This window comes from Haematobia irritans, chromosome 2 (genome assembly GCF_050003625.1).
Source record: "Haematobia irritans isolate KBUSLIRL chromosome 2, ASM5000362v1, whole genome shotgun sequence".
NCBI classification, from domain to species: domain Eukaryota; kingdom Metazoa; phylum Arthropoda; class Insecta; order Diptera; family Muscidae; genus Haematobia; species Haematobia irritans.
This window is the reverse complement of record NC_134398.1, coordinates 121497046-121505149: the sequence shown is the minus strand read 5'-3', so window position 1 is coordinate 121505149 and position 8104 is coordinate 121497046.

Sequence of the window (8104 nt, the reverse complement as noted above, 5' to 3'; positions counted from 1 at the left end):
TCATCAGCTGTTTAAAAACAATCACATAGACCAATGAAGGTATAGACATCTCAAGTGAATTCACAGCGCTGTAGTTTGTCTGCACACCGTAGATGGCTCTTTTTCGTCTGCAATTGAGTGATTCTTTAATTTGGCTTTAATTTGTTTTCTTTCCTTTGTTCTCTCGTTGAAACACCAAATATTGTGAAAGTTTATAAAATACTATTCATCTACACCTTTTTTGTAATGCAAATTTACTAATGTATACGGTTATTCTCGTTTTCCAAAAAGAAATTGAGTCACTTGACTGCGCAATTGAGTGGATTGACTGCGCACTGCAAATAAAAAAAACCATGGTGAATTATCAAGGTATGTCTCTATATTTTCTTGGTCTATGACAATCACAAAAAAGAGGAGAAATTTTGCATTTTTAATGTATCACGTGCCCAAATAGTAATAAATATTTACTGCTGGGATTATTTATGACACTGTACCACTTTGAATTTCATGTTTTTCGATAAATTAGTCACAATAAATTGCTATTGTGAATCGAAGAAGCGTCACTTTATCAAAATACAATCTGGCAATATCGGCGCGACTTGCACTGATGAGATGTTCTGGATAGAACACCAGTGCAACGATGTTCTGGATAGCCCATACAAATGTTGCACCCAGTGCTAAAAGAAAGCAGCCCTAATATGTGTCAAGAAAAAAGTAGAAACATTAGGGCTGTTTTCTTTTAGCACTGGATACCCTAAGCCGTGAAGGACTAAAAGAAAACAGAGTACTCGCTTATCCAGAACATCTCCAAAAATATGCAACACTGTCATCAGCTGTTTAAAAACAATCACAGAAAAGAAGTTAAATCTTGCATTTTTAATATATGAAATGCTCCAATTTGTAATAAATATTTACTGCTGCGATTATTTATGACACTGTACCACTTTGAATTTCATGTTTTTTGATAAATTAGTCACAATAAGTTGCTATTGTGAATCACTTTATCAAATTACAATCCGGCAACATCGGTGCGACTAGCACTGATGAGTTGTTCTGGATAGAACACCAGTGCAACGATGTTCTGGATAGCCCATACAAATGTTGCATCCAGTGCTAAAAGAAAACAGCCCTATTATTAACATTTAAATTAATTCTCAGGCCAAAAATTTGAAAATCCTCATTTTTGATAATCAATGTATTTTCATTAGATTTTTTCCCTGTCTTTTCATATTTCCGGGAAAGCGGGATTTTTTTTCGAATTTTCCAGGATCCCGGTCAAAGAATTTAAATAAATTAGAAATCGCCTACGGTTATAAGGCGCTGTACGGACAACTAACAATGTACATATATTATGTATATTATACTAAAATAAGCAATATTTTGTAATAACAAAATACAAAATGCTTTTACAATGGTTACAATGGACAGTCTCTTCCGATATAGTGGGATTTTTTTTTTAACATTAAAAATTGTATGGAAATGAAAGAAACTTATTTCAATGTCACCATCGTAAAACAGTCACTATATGCACATGTTCGGTCAATATTCCTAGGAGGAATACACCATCTATATTTGAAATTAAAGTAACTATCATAATAAAATTCCACTGCAATAGTTTAAAAAGTAAACATACATAGTTCTGTGATATAGATTTTAAGTTTTGCTGCAATATTTACATTTTATTTATTTATTTAGTTATTATTATTGTTTGTGATGTCCAGTTTTAATAATTTATAAATGAAACAAATGTAAAACAATTATATTTCAAATAAAACAGAGTACTCGCTTATCCAGAACATCTCCAAAAATATGCAACACTGTCATCAGCTCTTTAAAAACAATCACAGAAAAGAAGTTAAATCTTGCATTTTTAATATATGAAATGCTCCAATTTGTAATAAATATTTACTGCTGCGATTATTTATGACACTGTACCACTTTGAATTTCATGTTTTTTGATAAATTAGTCACAATAAGTTGCTATTGTAAATCACTTTATCAAATTACAATCCGGCAACATCGGCGCGACTAGCACTGATGAGTTGTTCTTGATAGAACACCAGTGCAACGATGTTCTGGATAGCCCATACAAATGTTGCATCCAGTGCTAAAAGAAAACAGCCCTATTATTAACATTTAAATTAATTCTCAGGCCAAAAATTTGAAAATCCTCATTTTTGATAATCAATGTATTTTCATTAGATTTTTTCCCTGTCTTTTCATATTTCCGGGAAAGCGGGATTTTTTTCGAATTTTCCAGGATCCCGGTCAAAGAATTTAAATAAATTAGAAATCGCCTACGGTTATAAGGCGCTGTATGGACAACTAACAATGTACATATATTATGTATATTATACTAAAATAAGCAATATTTTGTAATAACAAAATACAAAATGCTTTTACAATGGTTACAATGGACAGTCTCTTCCGATATAGTGGGATTTTTTTTTGTAACATTAAAAATTGTATGGAAATGAAAGAAACTTATTTCAATGTCACACGGATGAAAAAGGCTGTTTTTCATATGTTTGGCTATAAACATTATATGTTTGGAACACAAATTTTTAAACACAATATTTTTGAGTGCAAGCATATAATGTTCATAAACTAGCATAACATGTTTGGGACATATATGTTAATATGTTAGAACATATTATGTTTGGGACATAAAATGTTTGTAAATATAATATGCTTGGATGCAAACATATATTAATTTAGAAATAGCCTATAAACATATATGTGTTTAGTAGCTTGGAGCGCTATTTAACAGGCAGCGATATTGAATTAAGTTGGTGGTTGTTGCTTGTTATTACAAAATTAACATTTTATTTTTCCTTGGGCAATTGATCAGCTACTTCTTTGATCCTTACAAACTGTGTGGTCCGCTGTTCGAATCCCCGTCCGGCAAAAGGTAAAATTAAAATAAAAAAAATCATACAATTGAATAATTTCTTCTACAATGTTTGTATTACAGAAAAAGGTGCTAAGAACTAAAAAATTTGGTGGAAGTGAGAAAGATGTGGGGGAATATACAATTGGGCAGAAACAAAATTTTGAGCATTCAGGTCGAAAACCTATGTTGTTAGCACCTATATTACCTGTTTATTTTCATAATTCGTTATGATTGTAAATAAATAAATAAATAAATAAAATTTTGAGCACAATATTGTTTGGGAGAATTTTTTTTAAGCATATAATATTTTTGGGTGCAAAATGCTTCCAAACATATTATATGTTCACATAATAACATATTGTTTTTTGGAAGACAACATTATTGAATTTGGATGCAAAAATACAAAATGTTTGGAACTTAGAGTACCCAAACATATATTGTTTAGACTAATATGCTTTCAAACATATTATATATTTTAAGAGATCAAACATATAAATGTTTGGGCAATACCCAAAAATGTATATGCTTGAAGCAAATTATGTTTGGGAGTATATGTTACAGAAGCGATTTTTTGTGAGCGTGCACCATCGTAAAACAGAGTCACTATATGCACATGTTCGTTCAATATTCCTAGGAGGAATACACCATCTATATTTGAAATTAAAGTAACTATCATAATAAAATTCCATTGCAATAGTTTAAAAAGTAAACATACATAGTTCTGTGATATAGATTTTAAGTTTTGCTGCAATATTTACATTTTATTTATTTATTTAGTTATTATTATTGTTTGTGATATCCAGTTTTAATAATTTATAAATGAAACAAATGTAAAACAATTATATTTCAAATAAAAAAAATCTCTGGAAAAGGTCGGAAAAAAGCCGGTATTTTAGGGTATTCTTCAGAAATGTCAAGGGACGAGTGATGAATTTCTGAACGTGATAAAGATGTCATTTAAACGTTTGTATTAAATTCACAAAGCACTCATAACTGAAATAAGAAATAGACTTCCTCCAAATATTAATATTTCCAAATTTAATGTCGAAAAAACGGTTTTCTCGTTTGAAAAAAATATTGTGAAATTTGAAAGACATTGCTAGAGGTTCATACGAATTCGAAAAACGCATTCCAGGTTAAGTCATGAAATTTGTACCAATTAAATTTCTTATCAATAAGAACTATTATATTATGTACCATTATGGTTCAGAAAATACAGGGGGCTAATCACGCCATTCGATATCGAGAACTTTTGATCGAAATCTAAATTTTTCGGATCACGGGAGTTGATATCGAGATTTTTTGATCGACAATTTTTTCGATTGGTAAATTGCAATCGTAAAACATTTTTCACTTGTTTTTTACATTGTTTTCGCCATATAGGAATAGTAAAATATATTAGTTTTAGTTCGAATTGTTGGTAATTTGTAGTTAATTTAAATATAATGAACATATTTTGAATATTTAGGACTAATACAACTCCAATAAGTTAAACAAAAATCATAGTCGAGTTCGGGAGCGAGCATCCTATCTTGGCAAAGAACCATATATAAAGTGCACATGCTAGATCGACATCCAAGAGATTGTGATCAACCAATTACCGTACCAGTGACAACATAACGCTTCTGGACCACCTTGTAAGAATAGTGAATGATGAAGGCTTCCACTGGCAAAAAGTTTTAAGGCGGCAGACAATTGTAAAGCGATAAAATTGACGTTGACGTGCCACCAAAAATTATTTTCCATTTGAACGCCTCCTTCGTCAGCCGAAATCGTCCATTGAGCTTCCAAAGGTGACTTTCTAACAGTGCACACAATTTCAAACCCATGTACTTACACCAATAACAATGAGCACTTTTATTCCTTATTTGTCGCCGAATTATTTTATATTTATCTCATCCTCCAATTAGGAAGGAATTCGGAGGAATATAAAAAGAGATATGGGTCCACAAGATATAATGCAATACAATTTACTTTTTACTTTGAAATCTTCATTCTATTTTGTGCCACTAACTTAATTTTGTCATTTCATTTTGTTCTGCTTCGTTTTTTGCTGTTGGCAATGCTAGAGAAATTGCATCAAATTTCGATCGAATGCCGTGATCCAAACTTTTAATCGTATCGACAATTTTTTCGATACGATTATGAATTCGATATCGAATGCCGTGATTAGCCCCCAGGTTGAGAAAAAATTAAAACAGCGTGATATTAATACACAAAAGTTGGATTTTTTTAGTAGAGCATTGAAGGGTGGTGGTATTTTTGATGCTTTTTGCCCTTCGGGAGTTGACATCACTGCTTTTTGGAGTTCTTTGTTCTTTTACAATCGATAATAATAACAACTCCTATAAGAAAATTTTATTTGGTCGAAGATAAACATATTTATGAATTTCCGAACTAATTGCATGAAAAACAGAATAACAAATGAAACCTGATTTTTTAAAATTTTTTATTTTTATTCCATGGCAGAATGAAGTTATTAAATCTTCTTTGTTTTTTAATAAAAATATTTGAAAACTACAAAACGACATTTTCAAAAACCGAAGCTAAAAAAATATTCAAATAAGAAAGAATTTTCTTATATCCATATGTATGTATAAATTTGATGCTTCATTGAAAGAAGAGTTTTTTAGATAAAGTCTTCGTTTAAACAATAGAAAATAATTATTCAAGCTTGAGATCGTTTTTTGTATGTATTGCTGTACATTAACAATATACCAACCCACCCGACCAAAGTGCCGAGAAATGGCGAAGGTTCGCTAAAGCGAACATTTTTCGACATAAATTAACGCGCACATTATTCGAGAAAAGTTCGATAATAGAAGAATTTCGAACGTTCGTTGTTTCGAAGTAATAACGAATATTTTTCGGCTTATTTGTTGGTGTTCCGCCATGTTTGTTTTTGACAAAGACAGATATTAAAAAGTAATTTCAGTTTAAGAAATTGTTAAGTGCGGGTGAAGTGTCTTAGCGCATCTAAAAGATGTAAGTAATTTATTCATATATCTTTTAAAAAACTACCAATTTTCTTTCTTGTTTAATTTGCAGATGTATCCAGGAAAATGTTACTCATTGATTATAGTCCTTTTCAATGGCATAGCCACGACCGGCTTAATAAGAAATTCCGCACAAAGAAGTCAATGCAGTGCCTTAAATCATTTCAAATATATATTCCTAAATGTAAATATTTTAAGTATTTTGTTCGCAACACTAATATCTATATTATTTTGTATTATAATTATATTGTGTTGTAATAAAATAAAAACAAACATGAAAATTTTCTTTTACTACACAACTTATAATGGGAATAAAACAGTATAGAAAACCTTCGAAAGCGGAATGATATCGAATACGAAAACGAATTCGAAATAGATTCGTTAACGATCAATTATAGATATCGCGAAACCTTCTTTAACGAATCACTAGCAAGCCTTCTAAAACGAAGAGTTTGCTGGCAGTAACAGCACGACAGATGAACGTTTTTCGAAATTTTTTCGAACCATTCTCGATATCGTTTTCGATAGTTTTCTTCGAGAAAAAACCGAGAATATTTCTATATCGAATACGATAACGAACGTTGTGGTCAGGTGGGTAGTGATACTACTCTAGTTTTAAGCTTTATGTGTTGTTGTTGTTTTCCACTTGAATGGTTTGTATACGTAAGTGTATAATGAAATTCTTTTTGTATTTCCTGTTCTCCTGATACTTGTTGATATACATTTGTTAAAATCTTTAATTATTTAAGAAAAAATTTTGTAAACTAAAATCAAAGTAACCACTATAATTACTTGTAATTTGACAATTTTTTGATAAATAATTTACATGTCATGATTTATCAAATCATTTTTATTGTAGATCTACTCCTGATGAAGCAATTCCATGTAATTGCGAAATATTGAAGAATAAAGAATCAAATAAAGGGTGATTTGTTAAGAGCTTGATAACTTTTTTTTTTTAAAAAACGCATAAAATTTGCAAAATCTCATCGGTTCTTTATTTGAAACGTTAGATTGGTCCATGACATTTACTTTTTGAAGATAATTTCATTTAAATGTTGACCGCGGCTGCGTCTTAGGTGGTCCATTCGGAAAGTCCAATTTTGGGCAACTTTTTCGAGCATTTCGGCCGGAATAGCCCGAATTTCTTCGGAAATGTTGTCTTCCAAAGCTGGAATAGTTGCAGGCTTATTTCTGTAGACTTTAGACTTGACGAAGCCCCACAAAAAATAGTCTAAAGGCGTCAAATCGCATGATCTTGGTGGCCAACTTACCGGTCCATTTCTTGAGATGAATTGTTCTCCGAAGTTTTCCCTCAAAATGGCCATAGAATCGCGAGCTGTGTGGCATGTAGCGCCATCTTGTTGAAACCACATGTCAACCAAGTTCAGTTCTTCCATTTTTGGCAACAAAAAGTTTGTTAGCATCGAACGATAGCGATCGCCATTCACCGTAACGTTGCGTCCAACAGCATCTTTGAAAAAATACGGACCAATGATTCCACCAGCGTACAAACCACACCAAACAGTGCATTTTTCGGGATGCATGGGCAGTTCTTGAACGGCTTCTGGTTGCTCTTCACTCCAAATGCGGCACTTTTGCTTATTTACGTAGCCATTCAACCAGAAATGAGCCTCATCGCTGAACAAAATTTGTCGATAAAAAAGCGGATTTTCTGCCAACTTTTCTAGGGCCCATTCACTGAAAATTCGACGTTGTGGCAGATCGTTCGTCTATTCGTGATGAAATGTCAAAGCATACTGAGCATCTTTCTCTTTGACACCATGTCTGAAATCCCACGTGATCTGTCAAATACTAATGCATGAAAATCCTAACCTCAAAAGAATCACCCTTTACATACAAAAAACGATCTCAAGCTTGAATAATTATTTTCTATTGAATGAAAGAAAGATTGAATAACATCAAAATTTCGAAGTCTTCGTTTAAAGTAAAAAAATCTTCTTTAAAAGCAAATAAAACAAGAGTGGAGATAATCGTTGAATGGCGTGCCGTAAAATCGGGTCTAAAGAAAGGAGGAATTTCGTCTGTCTAAAAATTCATTTCGGAGGAAAGTATTTTTTCTTTGTGTGTAACGTATTGAGATGTCGTGGAGAATATATTGAATTCTATATTATATCGTATGGACCCAAAAGTCTTTTTATATTCCTTTGTCCGATTTCCTGTAAGAGCATGGGTTTGCAAGGATCTGGACTATTTGAAAAAGGCAACATTGCCC